At 36.4% G+C, this 16,814-nt stretch overlaps 1 pseudogene; it reads left to right on the top strand.

Annotated features, from left to right (window-relative positions):
* Window positions 1-846: 846 nt before the first annotated feature.
* Window positions 847-1,954, top strand: LOC149156760 (vacuolar protein-sorting-associated protein 33 homolog pseudogene; annotated as a pseudogene).
* The last annotated feature ends 14,860 nt before the right edge of the window (window positions 1,955-16,814 follow it).

The raw sequence follows: 16,814 nt of genomic DNA, 5'->3' as shown, positions 1-16,814 counted from the left end.
CCGTGATCCTATTGCGGCATACATGGACACATTTTTTAGTTCGATTGACAGATCAGGCTGTCTTTTCTGTGACCAGGGTCATTACTTGCATGAAGGGCTGCCAGCAATTGCATCTATGACCTGGTGGAAGCTTTCTCAACCGGCATCATTCTCAGGTTTACTCGAGTGGTTAATTTGGCATTTTAGTATAACCTGATTTAGTGTTTGTACAGCAGATTAGGGTAGCTATGTAAATAAATAAGCAGCCATAAGGGCAGCATCTGGTTTTAGTTTGCTTGAAGATTGTTTGAGTTCAGTTTCAGTTTGAAAATAAGTCAAGAGTTGTGTTGATGATGACTCCATTGCCCAATGGGTGGAGGCACTGTCTGCTCTCCCAAAGTTCTGCGGTTCTTGGCACCTCCACGGAGCGGCGGTTGCCATCCCAAGTGGAGCCGATGTTAGACTCCGTCTCATGTCAGAGATTGATTCTTCTTCAAAACCCTGTTTTGAAGAAGAAATCATTTAATGTGTTGCTTTAGATTATGTAATTTGTTCTTCAGCTCTTCAACTGGCAGCGTCTTCAAGCTCCTACCTCTGTAAAAGCACAAAGAAAACAAAGCATACATCAGACTTTACTGTTGACGAATTTGGTCAAGTTTTATCTTCATATGGTTTCAGATAAATTTCAGGACAATGTCTTTGTGCAATTATTTTGCTTCATCCAGTATCGTGTTGTGAAACAGAATGCTGACAATGCATTTTATGAGCTGCAAAATCCTCAAGAACAAGTTCAAGCTTATGTGTTTGATGTGGTTCGAGCAAATGTTCCAAAGATGAATTTGGATGAATTATTTGAGCAAAAGGGCGATGTTGCCAAAGTTGTGTTTGCGCCATCTTTCGGCTGATCCTATTCAGACTGATTGTAAAAGTATAATGTACCTTGTTCGGCCTCAAGTTAATTTTATGAAGATGATTTCGTCACATATTCAGCACGTTACTAAGCAAAATCTTCAAAGATAATATAGTGTGATCTTTGTTCCACGCCACACTATTGTTTGTGAGAAGGTTTTAGAGGTGGAAAAGGTTCATGAAGTGGTGACTATGTCACCATTTGATGAAGATGTCCTGTCATTTAAACTGGAGTTGGCATACAAAGAGTGTCAAGTTGATGGCGACACAAGTTCCCTTTGGCATGTCTCAAAAGCTATTCACAAACTTCAGTCTACCTTTGGTGTTATACCAAATGTGAGAGCAAAAGGCAAGGCGGCTAGTCTCAGCCAATACAGGGATGCCAGAGATCGATACACTGATTTTACTTGATCGACATGTGGACATGGTTACTCCAATGTGTTCCCAGTTGACTTATGAAGGCCTTCTAGATGAGTTCTTACATATCAATAATGGTGCAGTAGAGTTGGATGCATCAGTCATGGGTGCCCAGCACGAATTCCAGTGATAAATTATATAGAGAGATTCGTGATCTCAATTTTAGAGTTGTTGGGCAGGTTTTGCGTCAAAAAGCAACAACCATGAAGCAGGATTATACAGAAGTTACAACTACTAATCCAACAGTATCAGAGTTAAAGGATTTTGTGAAGAAGTTGAATTCTCTCCCAGAAATGACAAGACACACAAATCTGGCTCAATATCTGTCGAAATTTTACTACAAAACCAACTTTTTTTAGGCCGACTTTCTATTGAACAGGCACTTGTGGAGGGTCAGAGTTATGATATATGTTTTGAGTATATTGAAGAAATGATTCATAAGCAGGAGCTGTTTCTGAGTGTCTTGCGTTTGCTTGTTCTCTTTTCTATCACCAATGGTGGCTTGCCGAAAAAGCACTTTGATTATTTGAGGAGAGAGCTGCTTCATAGCTATGGCTTTGAGCACATGGCGACACTTATTAACTTGGAAAAGGCTGGTTTGGTTAAGAAACAAGAATTGAAGAAGCATCAACAGACGAGTTCATTATAGAGGGATCACGTGCAGACGTAAACTTAGCATGTTGGTGACTTCAACTTTCCCCGATTGGCTGATTTTGGTGCTGCTATATCTGGAGCAAACAAACTACTTTGTCAGCGAGTTCTTGAAGAACTGGATGTGTACAAACGTTTGAAACTGACATTGGAATTAGTGAAGAAAGAGATGGACATTAGCAAGATACAGGAATCTATTGCGAAAGCAATCGAAGAGAAGATAAGTGGCGAACAACGTCGCTACCTTTTGAATGAGCAGCTCAAAACAATAAAGAGGAACTCGGTTTGGAGACAGAGGTTGAATGCTAAGCTTGAGTTTCTTGATGTGATGTTACAGAGAGTAAAAGAAGAAGAACGTCTTCGTCTTGCTTCGGGGCTTACTACACTGGCTGAATTTACTGAATGTGATATACGAGCATGTTTTAACACTCTTCAGTTTCTTAACAAAAAGAAAGAATTTCTAAATGTGGTAGATATTGGTTCTCAGGTTGTTGGTCGAAAAGATATGACCAGCAGCATCTTTGATATTTGGAGAGCGGTTCTGCAAAAGCGTAAGTCCAAAGTCAAAGGACGCGCATTAAACAATCGCAAGCGACCCCGCCAACAAAATCTTCATCACCGCCTGTAGCCCAATGGGGTGGGTAAAGAAAGACGCAACGTGTAGATGAAATAAGGTCCTTATGTGTCAAATAGAGCTTGCTGGCATTAGTTTTAATCCGTTGTCAACTAAAGAAAATATGGCGCACGACTTTGACACCTGCTCTTCACTTCAGTCACCTGAAGACACCTGTTACCAGATGCATAAGATTCGTTTTCTTATCTATAACCTCAGTTAATCAGCGCTCCAAAGATTTCAAAAGAAACGAATTCGCCTATTTCGATCCTCAATCATGATTTCATGGGATTTTTGCTCCAGATTTATCTCTTAATTGGCCAATTATCATAAGATTTAGAGAAATGATGTATCCTGTTTAGAGTAGTTGAAACGCCCTTTCATAATTTCTGTAATGTCAGTTTAAACAGCGCCCCTGTTTTTGGGGGTCGATCTGTTCTTTTTTCTAAAATAGTTTATTTATTGTATTAAAAATTCATTTGTTAAAAAAAAGGAGTCAGAGAAAGGAGAGTTCTGAGTGCTGAGCGCTGGAGAAGAAGTGAGCTCCATTGTACAGTCTTTGACAGAGTTTTTAATGAAATTTCACAGCTCTGATTTCTGAGATCCCTGTGGCATGATGATTTAGCATTAGTTTTTCTCTTGTTTCATATGTAATCTGTTATGTTTCATTTCACTTCATGATCATTTCTGAGTGAACAAATGAAGTGTTTAGGTAGAATTCATAGTATTATATGCTCTGCCTATAAGTTTGTTCATGTTCAATGTTTTCTTCTGTTTGACAAGGATTCAAAGTTATTGTTTGCCCTTGTCAGCTCCTCACCAGTCTTGCCATCCCATTTAGTCTCAATTTGATGTTAAATTTCTTGCCTACCTTGCCTCAGTCATCAACCTGTGTTGTTCATTATATTTCTCTGTTTCAAGCTGTGATTTTGCCCATGCAGCCTAGAAAAACCCCGTTATTTAATTAAAAACCCCAAATCAACCTTTTTAATCAGTTTACTAGCCTAATATCAGTGTTACCCGTTTGGTCATCTCATCAATTGAAGATCTACCGAGATTGACCGGAGAGAGCCTTCTCCTGCCCCGTAGGGCTAGCTACGGGGCTGAATGGTTTGATGTTGCCTTGAGGTTTACCTTTCTCAGCCTGAGGTGAAATCTCAAGTGCTAACACAAAGCACACACATACAAGAAGACGAGAAATAATATGCCCAACTAATTTGAAGTTATCTCCTTGCGAACATGGTGTTCCCATTCATAAACTTGACGACTCGCTCTACTTCTTTCTAGTGAACAACTTTGGGACTTGCCATGAATCCTGAGACAATTCCAACCCCATAACTATAAATTTCTTGTTTAAATCTATACCCACTATATTATAATCTACACAAGGAGAACTCCATTCTTGTTTTGAAAGAACCTGCAATCGACTTGTACCATGCTATTTAATATTTTCTGTATTTACTCACATCCTTGGTCTGTGACATAAAGATGCAACAGGCTACCTTGCATTTTCTATACTAACACTCCTAAAAAATAATAAAGCATGCCCAAATCTATCATTTCAAATGATCTATGTAGCTCATCTTTTGGTTTTTCAATTATCGAAGTTGTTACCTATATTGATGAGATCTTCTACAACCGATACCGCAATGATAATATATGTTGGAGTTTTATCCGTGTTGCTCTGAAGGTGTTTCTCCTTCAGTAGAGCAACAATACTCTGCATTTTCCATTTAGGGGAGAAGTGTACCGAGTAGCAACCTTAGCATGTGTGCAAATGGGTTGAATGCACATTAGACTCTATTTATTGTTTTGAAGGTGTTTCTCCTTCAATAGTACTTCATCTTAGTAGATCCTTTTGGTCTGCACCTTCAGTAGATGCATGCAACCTTGGGATACATGTTGTAGATTATAGTTTTCCTATGAGGGTGTACCAGCGATGAAAGAAGTGAATCGATTTTAGGCATCTTGTGGTTGTTGTATGCAACCATGCTTGTTTAGTGTTTCCCAAACTTAGATAGAGACATCTTTAGTATGCTTTTATAGTTTGACTTGGATGCTCACTTTTCTTAATTTAGATTTTTTTCTTTATTTTGTTTTATGCACAGATTTATCTTTAAGAAAAGTGCACAGTAGAGAAGGGTTCTATATTTTGAGCAGGGGACACACTTCTAGGTAGGAGGTACTCTATTCTTAGAAGCTTTTGCCATGCAAGTTAGGTGCTTTATCCGAGGTTCTTCATTAGTGCATTGATAGTATATTGTTATTCCATGCAATACCTCAATAGTGTAAGATCAAATTATAGTTAATCTTGTCATAATATTTTGACTTACCCTCTTTTAGAGGGAAACTAGAGCGTGTGTCAAGCTTGCACGTCACAATTGTATCATGCAGAGTTTACATGGCACAAGTTGTGTGGATCTAAGCAACTAGATACCTGTTGGAATTCAAGAGGAAACAATACTATAAAGTGGGAAAGAGGTTTCGCAGTTAACCTGCCTTTCACATTATGGTTGGAGTCAGTTTGTTGGCAAGATGTTGGATACCCCAACTTCCTTTTCATGGCTGAGTGCAGATTGAATCCTTCGACATATTCCTCGCTCAATTTTCATTAAGCAATGGGTTTTCTCAGAAGTGCTTCACATCTATAAACTTTACCAGAGTTGTTGTTGAGTCTTTGGATGTGGTTATCTTTTCAAAGCACACATCTACAAGAAGACGAGAAATAATATGCCCGACTAATTTCAAGTTATGTTCCTGCAAATAGGGTGTTCCCTTCCATAAACCTGACGACTCGCTCTGCTTCTTTCTAGAGAACAAATTTGGGACTTTTCATGAATTGTGAGACAATTCCAACACCATAACTATCAGTTTCTTATTTAAAGTTATACCCGCTAGATTAGAACCCGCACAAGGAGAATTCTATTCTCATTTCAAAAGAACCCGCAATAGACTAATACCATGCTATTTAATATTTTATGTATTTCTTCGCATCCTTGGCTTGTAAAATAAAGATGCAATAGGCTACCTTGCATTTTCTATACTAACACTCCTAAACAATAATAAAGTATGCCCAAATCTGTCATTTCAAATGATCTATGTAATTCACCTTTTGGTTTTTCAATTATCAAAGTTGTTACCTATATTGATGAGATCATCTACAACCGAGGCCACAATGAAAATATTTGTTAGAGTTTTATCCATGTTGCACTAAAGGTTTTTTTTCTTCAACAACACTACAATACATTGCAGTTTCCATTTAGCAGAGAAGTGTACCTAGTAATAGCCTTGGTCTGTGTGCAAATGGGTTGAATTCACAGTAGACTTTATATGTTGTTTTGAAGGTGTTTCTCCTTCAATAGTACTTCATCTCAACAGATCCTTTCAATCTACATCTTCAGCATATGCATACAGCCTTGGGGTACATGCTACAGATTCCAGTTTTGTTGTGAGGGTATAGCAACAGCGAAAGAAGCGCATCAATTTTAGGCATCTTATGGTTGTTGTATGCAAGCATGCTTGTCTAGTGTTTCCCAAACTTATATAGAGCCATATTTAGTATAATTTTATAGTTTGACTTAGATGCTCACTTTTCTTAATTTAGGTGTTTTTCTTAGTACTATTTTATGCACAGATTTATCTTTAAGAAAAGTGCACAGTAGAGAAGGGTTCTATATTTTGAGCAGGGGACACTCTTTTAGGTAGGAGGTACTCTATTCTAAGGAGCTTCTATCATGCATGTTAGGTGCTTTATCCTAGACAGAGTTCCAAGTCCCTGCCTCCTTTACAAATTCCCTGCCAGACAAGACATTGGTGGACAAAGTTCCAAGTCTACAAATTTTCCAAAAACCCACCGAAGCCTAGCTATCTAGCCTAAAATCCCTTACATTCCAGTCATCTCTTGGCTATGATTTCATAGGGAGAACCCTCTCTGGTTTGGTAGGGCTAGCTACCAAACTAAAAGCTTGGTCTGTGGTTACCTCCGTCAATCTCCTCATCAACCTGGGACATTGTGGAGGATAATAGAGGGCATGACAACGTGGGAGTACCAAGGTGTTCTAGTGAATGTAGGGTTCCCAAGTCATGGAAGAATATAATGCTAGTTGTGAGGTCATGACTGCCAAGGTGTGTTAGGGAATGCTAGGGCATGCTAACATGTGCCAAATAGTACGAAGACATGTCAAACAAGCTAAGATGTGCCAAGTGCTAAGGCATGCCGAGATGTACAAGGGTTCCAAGTCCCTGTCTCCTCTTCTTCCATATGCTATCCACTTATGACATTTCCTTTGCAATATTTGGTGCTTTTGCTAGTTATAGGTCATTTATAAGTTATAAATGTCTTCAGAGTTTCACTTCGAATTAAGTATTCAACTGAACATATTAATTCTCTTATACATAACTATTTTTCCCTCCACCCACTTTTCATAACTTCAATAACCATTAGGTAGGGACCTGCAGCTTCAATATTGCTTTGCTTGATTAGTAAAATATTGTCGGGACTTTAATTTATTGAAAGTTGTAGAATTTAAAATTTATGAAGTTTCAAGGTCTAATTTTTAGAAGTATAATTCTTTAAAGAGTGCTAGCTCAATGGAAGAGCACCTACTTTACAAGCACGAAGTTGGTGGTTTGATTCCATCGTGCCCTGACATCCATATGGAATGGCAACAATCAATTTTTGGTGATGGAGGCCCTTTTAACCATCACAAATGAGCTTTGGTGACATTTTTCGACCCTCACCAAAAATATGAAATGGTGACGGTCAACGAACGCCACCATATATACGCATCAATAGTGACGACTCTCAAAGGTCCGTAACCATAAATCATTGTTGTTGATATGAAATGGTGACGATCGTTGTCCGTCATTATAGTCATTATTCGTGACATATCTTGAATGTCACCACAACACCTATACTTTTGGCAATGCGGCTTTTGGTGACAGTCAACGAACGTAACCATATATATGCACCAATAATGACAACCATTAAAGATCCATCATAATAAATCATTGTTGTTCATATGAAATGGTAACGATCACTATCCGTCATTATAATCAATATTCGTGATGGACCTTGAATGTCACCATAACACTTATACTTTTAGTAGTGCCACCTTTGGTGATGTTCAGTTTTTGGTGACCGAGGCTATGGTCCGTCACCATTGCTCATATGTAATGGTGACGGTCGCTACCTGTCATTATAAATCATTATTGGTGACGAACTTTGAATGTCACTACAACACCTATACTTTTGGCGACGCCACCTTTGGTGACATTCAGTTTTTGGTGACGGAGGCCATGGTCCGTCACCATTGCTCATATAAAATGGTGACGGTCGCTATCTGTCATTATAAATCATTATTGGTGATGAACTTTGTATGTCACTACAACACTTTTACTTTTGGCAACGCCACCTTTGGTGACGTGCAGTTTTTTATGACTAATGTTGTTACCAATGAGCTTATGGTGACATTTTTTGCCCCTCACCATGTCCTTTTTTCTTGTAGTGCATGTTTCATCGTCACAGTCAACTTCTTCCATGAAAAAGAAAAGGTACAATAGGTGGTTTCCGAACTGATGTTGGCTTGTCATGAGTGGACATCATTTGTAGGTGTTATCATTTCAACGTGAAAAGTTTATCCTCAAGGGAGGTCATCAAGGAGAGGCTATGAAAGAGTCTTGGACCAAGACAAAGACATGGTAACTCATACTTCCTTGGAATATTTTGACACTCATCTTGACCCTTCGAAGGGTGAAGATGAAAAACAAGAAAAGTTATATCATGAAGAAATCAAAATTGTAGTAGCAAGGAGAAGAGCTTGGCATTAATGAAATGTCTTATGTCATTGTCACCAAGTCATGACTTCTCAAAGTGTCATTACAAAGTCACATGTGTTAATGCATTTTGCCACATCACTTGTGGAATGTAATTATGTGATCTCCAAAAATGAGAAAATGTAAAATATGTGGAAGCCTAAGGGTCCCATATGGAATGTGAAAAGTCACTAGAAAGTTTTAAAATCATGTAGAAGCTCAAAGGTCACATAGGAATTTGAAAAGAAATAGTAGGAGCTCAAGAGTCACATGGGAGGTGGAGAGTCACCTCATTTGTTATAAATACACCCTCATAGATCAAGCAAATGGGCTTGGGACTTTTCACCTTTACTTCTCTAGCTTGGCATAGGAGAGAAGAGATTCTTTCTTTGGAGGAGTAATTAGTGACTTAATGTTCCACTGTTAGGCTAGTGTGGCAACATTATAATTGTGTATATTGGGACTTTCACTTAATATATGAAGCTCTCAAAGCCGACGTACTTTCATGCATATGTTGTGAATGATTGTGAGACTATTCTTTCATTGTTTGTGATGTATGTTTACGTTAACACATACTAATGAAAATGAATTATTTCGTTGGCTTTGGTATGCATCTAGTTGAATGTGTGTTGTTACTTGCTTTTATAATTGTTGCTATCTTGTGAACTACTTTACAGGTTAATCAACAATTCTTTCATGATATTGTGTACCTCTTTTAGGATAGTACTATTACTTTTATTCTAGAGGTGCACCTCATATACATTGCAATTGCATGCCTCACAGTGTCAACTTACTTTCTTGTTTCAAAGATTGTTTGTATAATCTCGTGTTGATAATTGTAGCCAAGGCACTTCCTAAGAATAATGGCAATCGACCTTGTTTCTTGGTTGGGGTTCTGTTGTAGTGAAAACACAACCCTCCCATTGTATTCTATCATAATAGACACAGTGACCCTTTTTTGCATTGCATGTAGGCTTTGAATGCAATTGCTTCATTTCAAGTCTAATTTTCTTTTTATTTACACTTGTTTTATTTTTATAATTTGCCTAAGTTTGATTAAGTTTGTTTGTTAATAAACTATGTAAATAAGTTTTTGTTTTAAACATCTTAATTAATTAGATTAATGAATAAAATAGCCCCTGAGACCAAGATGTGTGCATAGGCTTTAAGCCTTAATCATTAAACAATGTGGCTCTTTTCAATAAATGTATATTATAAAGTGGCTAGGCCATAAAACACATGAAACACATGATAATCAATTGTCGGAGTAAAAGACCCACATTCCATGTCATTGTTTCTGCTCCCACATATCGGAGGTAATGCATATCAGAGATTTCCTTTCGAGACACATCTCCAAAATTCTGATATGTTTCTTCATCGATACTTCGATATCCATGCCGCTCTAACCTCCCAGAATCATATCCCTCCGATCTTCGATATTCCGATATGGCACTTCTCCGATTCTCCAATAAAACCCTCTTATCCATATTGAAACTTCCATATCAAAACTTCTTATCGGTTATCATTCTTTTCAACTCCCGATATCAAATCTCTAATACAAGTCCTCTCATATCTATCAGGCTTCAATATGTCGGACCCAATATCGCAACTATTTCGTTTTGTCTCATTTTAAAAGTTTCGATGAGCTTACCTCCGATACCACTCAGTTCTTGCCATGTATAAGTAAAAGCCACTTAATTAATTTAAAATGGTCTCTTGGCATAAGTATAGTTTAATGCATTTTTATAGTTTAATCTATGTTTTCGCTATTTTAATAATAAATCTTTGATCTCCTCTGTGATTTGTGTAACAGGACATAATGTCGTGCTCGGTCCATGCTTCTAAAGGCCCCCTGCCATGTGGAAAATACTGTTCAAAATTAACTTGACTGTTGTAACGAACTCCATAACAGGCCATGACCAATAACAACTAATGGATCCTTCGGCCAGCAATAGAGTCAATTGGTTCGACTAGTGTAACGATTTCCCAAATTTGGCCTGTATTCAACTAAAACAATTTGTTTTCAGCTTGTTGAAGAAAACCTCCAGATTCGGTTGTTGAGAGATATAAGGGGGGTTGTTAGCTCTGTAAATCTTGTATAAATACCCCTGAATTCGATGAAAAGAGGAGGAGGTCATGATCCACCATAGGGGGTCTCTGCTATGATTTAATTTGTGCTTATACACTATTGTTTAGCACAGAGAGAGTTATTGTAGAGATTGAAAGAGGGTTTTTGGCTTTGTTATAATTGCTTTGCACTATTGCAAGCAGTTTTACTATGGGTTTGAGCTACTCCAAGACTGTGCATTTGTAATGTAATTTTGGCACTGTTTAATGAATTTTCATTCTTGTGTACTATTACCAGAATGTTAAATTTTTATATTTTTGTCAAAGTTTTATAATTGGTTTTGATCTACATTCTAAGTAGTATGTTTCTTTGATCTCTAACACTATTGTTGAGTCATATTGTGATATGTTGTTGAAGTCTTGCAGGAGCTATCTCCAAGAGGCAGAATGAGATCGAAATCATACTTAATTCATTGAATTATACTTGTCGTGAATAATAACTATTTATTATTCATTTACATGTGTATTTTCTTTTATGTGTATTAATTGAAATGCACCATTTCTTTTAATTAATACAAATTTTATAATGAATTTTGTTTAAAATGAATTCAGACTTGTAGATGGACTTACCTTAATAACTATTTATTAAAGTGGATTCATTTACATGGCTGTTTTAACCTTTTATGAGTTTACAAACTATTTTGGAATTCATAATCGAATATTAATTCTAAATTCATTCATAAACCAATATTTCCCCCTGTTTTAGTTATCTTGCTCTCAGATTAGGAGAGGGTTATCCCATTCTAGTTCGAGATCGTTTTTTTAGATTAGTTATGCATTTACATCTTAGTTTGCATCAAGTCCTCTCTTAAAGAGGCAAATAAATCATTTAATTGTGGTTTGATCAGCCTTTTTAAATCGATCAAACTTTTGTGTCGATTTACTTCTTTAACTTACATCTTTAAAGATTGATATAAAGGAAATGTAACATATTATGATGTGGATAGATTAACTTAGTTTATATTATATTAGTATTAGATTAGTTTTAGGTTAGTCTTAGAGGATAGGGTAACTAGACCCATTACTAGTCGGAACTACCATCCTCAACGGAAAAGGAGCTGCTTTAAGTTCCCAACCGGTGGTCTCCCCTAATGTTGACGAAGGACATTTTTGCCAATCAACAGGATCCTACTAAATGGTGTGACGTCTAGTTGGGACTTCATACTGGGGAGACCCAACAAGTGGTGCTAGAAGGAGGGCCAGGTGACAGGTTGTACCCATTGATTTTGTTTTTGAATCTCTCATCTGGAATGGATCATTCCCAAATCATAATCCATGGACGCTTTTCTAATAGAAATAATCTTACACTCCCCATGGAACTTACCTACAACTTATCTCAATTAAAGTTTGATGATAAGGGTGGAATATCCATAACTGAGCATGCATCTCAATTTCTTAAGTTTTGTGATTTTCATGAAGTGATTTATGAAGATGTTGGTTGTAAATTATTCACCCTCACACTTGAAGGTTGAGTTAAGCTGTGGTGTCATACCTTACCAATCACTTCCATTCATTCATTTGAAAAACTCTTCAAGGAGCTTCATTAATCCTTTGATAGGTATGATTACTGAGACGTTCATAAAAGGATTAATCAACTTAGAATGAAATTTGATGAATCAATAGAGGATTTTGCTAATAGATTTATTCACCTATGTTATGTGTTTCTTGAAGAAGATGTGGATTGGGATTTCTTTAAAGAAAAGTTTCAGTGTTTGGTTCAAATCTCTCTAAAACATGGTGAATTTGAATCCTTGGTTGATTGTGCTCTCCCAAATTTTATTAATCATGAGACACTTCCAATCTTAGAGGAGGAACCTACTTCCCCGTTTGTCTCTTGTCCTCCTCCCTTTTCATTTCCAAACAAGGTAGTCTCTAGTGTTATCATTGAAGTTTGGAAATTCAAAAATCAAATTGATGATCCATTTATCCCACCTACATTTTATCTTCATGGTCAACATTATATATGGAAAAACTTGGAATGTCTTAATTAGTACAAGCAACCTAAGGTGAAGACTGGTCCCTTGATTCCCCTAGATCACATTAATGTACATAACTAAAATATTGAATCTAACATCATTAAAAGTGTTGTTTCTTCAAGGGACACCTGTCATCCTCTATCATATACATGTCATGACCCTTTGTACCTTGATCCGCTTGATCAATCTGCTCCACCAACTAGTTCTTCAAATACTTTTGATTTTCAATTTGCTAGTCCAAATGGTGATCAAATACAAGGTGGTCACATTTCATAGGTAGAGGAGTAGAAAGGTGAAGATACTTTTGATCTCTCTTCCCTATTTCAAAGTCCCCTATGTCAAGATGATGTTCCTTCATTCTTGGCTGATTTAGAATCTTGTGATCTTGGAAATCGGTTAAACAAAATCAAGATGTTTAATCAATATCAAGCCTTGGGAAACCATCATTCTGATGACCATGACTACATTGATGTACATGGTGATGATTGCCTGGGCACATTGGCCAATATTTTTATTTCTCAAGAAGATATTCTTATAGGAACTTCTTCTTCAACCTGCCATCCCTTGTGTCCTATTGCTTGCAATGAATTAACTCATGATGAAGATATGCTATACTCTTCAAGTTCACAATCTAATGAGAAGGATCTTGAATTGACACAAGATGGTAAGGTTGCACATGATGAAGAAGAAAACAATGAAGTCATTGAGCATCCATTCCATTATTTACAACCTCTAGTCTTGCGTAAGGATAATTCTCTAGCTCAGGTTACTCATGAAACTTCTCTGATTTACACATCCTCACATATGCAATCAAAAGAATCTTCTAGCTTAGAGTAATATGTTTGTTGAAGTTGTAAAATCTGATCAAACTAGTGATGTAAATGGTTTACATCTCAATAATAGTGATCTTGTTTCCTTAACTGATAATAGTTGTCCACATGCAATTTTCGATATGACTCAAGTCTCAAAATGTAATTATTCAACATTTGAAAGTTCTGGGATTTGTTAGGGAGTCGAGGCACTTCAAATTTCACTGATGGTTATGTCAGGTTCTCACACTCTTGATGATATTCCCAAACCATGTCAAATGTAGATTTGCTCGCATAATTTTTTCTACACGTTGTTTCACAAGGTGTAAACTCCTTGAAATATTTTCATCATTTCCAAGATAATTTTCCAAAATTTCAACATCTGGTCCTAATTAGATAGAGAGTCTTGCTTTGGTTGACTCATCATCATGCAAATCTCCCATGTCAAATCCAGGATTGGAATGTATACCTTTCATGGATGGACAGAGCTATGAAGCCAACCATTGAATTATCATGACAAAGATTATCATCGGTTGAAAGCTTCGTATCTGTCAAATACTTTTGTGAATGATCAATTCATGTTCTTTCTTGTGAATATTTTGATGTTAATCATTTTCATTCTAGCACAAGCTATCCTCTCGAGTGTTGGTGAATTCTTGAGTTATTTGGTGAATCAAATTTCTCATCTTGGTAAATTAATTTCCCAAGTTGATAGAAAGGTTGAATTTGATTCAACACATGGTGACTCATTGTATCCTGTTTGGTTTCATGTATTTGGTATACTAGTATTCATTTTTAATTCTTTTGATTTTCATGATGTTGGTTTAGATTGTAATTGGATACAAGGTAGTGATTTTTTGTACCCAACATGCGAGGATGATTCTATTATTCAAATCATTTGTGAAACTTCTCAAATTGATCCATCTCTATTTTCATATAATGGAGAATCTTATGCCCTAACTAGTCCATCTGATCATAACACTAGGTCTAACATATGTCATGCAACTAATCATTTTCCCACTAGTATATTTGATGATAGTTGTTTTACATCAATTTATATTGTTGAACCAATTGATCTTTATGGTTTATCATCTCACTGTTTAGATACATGTCAAGCAATTGAGGCACTTTAGTCTTTTCTGATCTTGACAAGGCTCTTGAACAAAATCATATCAATTTTCTTTCACAATATTCTCTTTATAATTTTGTGTTAATTAAAATTTCATTTTCCCAAGAATTTCAAGGCTCTCAAAAGGACTTTTTTGAATTCCATAATCGAATCTATGATTGGTTGGAAACATCTTACTTTGCAAGCTAATAGTAAGTTCCGGTCTTTCATGATGTTTGCTAAGAATGAGAATACAAACAAAGGTACATTTATAAGAAGCTTTCAAGGTTTGTATTATTGTTGTTCTGATAAAAAAGGTAAGGCTACAAATTGGTTAAAGTTAGTTGTTATGGCACATATTCCTACCTTTAGGAAAGACCTTTTATCTATTATACAAATTATTAATGGTCATATTTTTATTTTGCACATTTCTTTATATTGTTTCTAATTGCTCATATCTTTCTACTTGCAAGTTAGGAGCAACTTCAATGGCTACATTGGAAATTTCACTTCACTTAGTCCTGACCTTCTAATTTGTTAAGTTAGAAGTAGGTCTAGATGCATTTTTACTTTTCTAGTTGCACCTCATGGCCCTGCAGTCCCCCTTCAAGATATAATATTTACATTTATTTGTTTTCCCACTCTCTGTCTTGCTTTGCTTTCATTTTACTCTTACGTTATGTTATGTCCTTTTCTTTTTTGTTTTTTCATCTCTTTTCTTTCATGTTTTATTCAATATGACCATGCATGAAAAATGCTCTTTTGGGGCTAAAAAAGACAATGTGGGAAAGTTTTGAAAAGGTAATTGTAATGACGAGCAACTCTTAGCTAATATGTCTTCCTCTTTTTTTGGGGGACTACACAAATTTTAAAGTCAAAACATGTCTGAATGGAAAATACAATTCATTCAGATGGAAAGCTATAAACAGAACCACGATGCCCATATCTATTTTAGGATCTTTATTCCTTGACTCAGTATGGTAATTGAATGGTGTTTTTCTTGCCAATCCAATCAAGTAGAGAAGGGAAAGGAGAAAACTAAGAGCGAGAATATTAATTTCAGAGGTATATAATAGTCTTTGAAGGAATAACCTCTCTTTCTTTCAATAAGTCGGGATCCCTCTTCTGCCCTAGAAATAAATGTCAATAAAATTCTAATGAACATTATTGAAAATAAAATAAAGGGTGAAAGAAGAGAAAGTATTCTTGCACAAAGAGGTGAAACAAGCAACATTGATGAGGTACTAAACAAGCTCGCTAGAAGCAAAGTAATGCTTGTGTCACTGTAGTGACTCCGCTGAGGTATTGAACAAACCTGTTGGCAGTGGAGCAACGCTAGATATGGAATTAAAATTTCGATCATCTTAAACTCACAAATATATACTATCTTTCTCCCATATCAAAACAATTGAGATATGATAAGTCTTGTAAATATCTTTAGTCGAGAAAGGGGATAGGAAAGACCACACTTGTAACCAAGATAAATGGGGAAGCTAAGGTAATTCACATAGTGAATCAATACTTCATGGAGGATTAGACTCTATGTATAAATTTAGTCCTAAACAAGGAAATTGAACTTCTTCTAATGTGTTTCCAAGTGTTGTCATTGCAACAAACATCCTCTAAAATTTTGCCTACATTTGAATTTTGGAGCCTCCTTGTGATCTTATGATCTTTCATTCCAAGTTGATCATAGTCGCTTCATGGTCGGTTGATGTCTTGCTAAGTGTTCAATTCTTCTTCTGAAATTCTAACTATTGAAGCCACTTGCTCACACATGCTTATCTTTTGATGCATTTACAAGCGCATTCCTTCTAGCAAGCCTAGCAACCAATGTCTACCCTTGAAAACAATGCTTATGCAGTCCTTCAGAATAATGCTTGTGCGGTCTCTAGAAATAGTACCTGCAAAGTCCTTACTAACAATGATTGTGCAGTTTTTGTGATAGGCATTGTGCAACTCTCGAACATTGCATAACCCCTGATGACAATGCTTGCACAATCCATGTGAGAAGTCAATGCGCAATCCTAGTTGACAATTTCTCTTACTCTTAGTTGCACATGTACTATAATCCCTGTGAGTTTTCCTAACTATCGCTTTTTCTTTCAAAAGTGTCGATTTCACTTCCACGACTATTGTTTTTTCTTGTTTTCACTTTCGTAAGTGTCACTTTTTCTTTATTTAGCTCTCGCATGTGTTGCTTCCACTTTCTTTAGCTTTTGCAAGTGTCATTTCCACTTATTCTTTCTATCGCAAGTGTCGCTTTTGATTATCTTCACTCCTGCATGTGTTTCACTTTAGCGCCCCACTAGAGGAAACTATAATGCACTTTTTTGCATTAGTTGATTATATATATCATAGTAATATGTTCTAGACACTTTCCCACAACTTAGCGCACTTTCTAGTTGCAA

This window comes from Pinus tabuliformis, chromosome 9, assembly GCF_031772625.1.
Source record: "Pinus tabuliformis cultivar Carrire ecotype Pingquan chromosome 9, CPIR1, whole genome shotgun sequence".
NCBI classification, from domain to species: Eukaryota; Viridiplantae; Streptophyta; class Pinopsida; order Pinales; family Pinaceae; genus Pinus; species Pinus tabuliformis.
The sequence above is the reverse complement of the archived record's forward strand: the minus strand, read 5'-3'. Positions and strand labels throughout refer to the sequence as shown.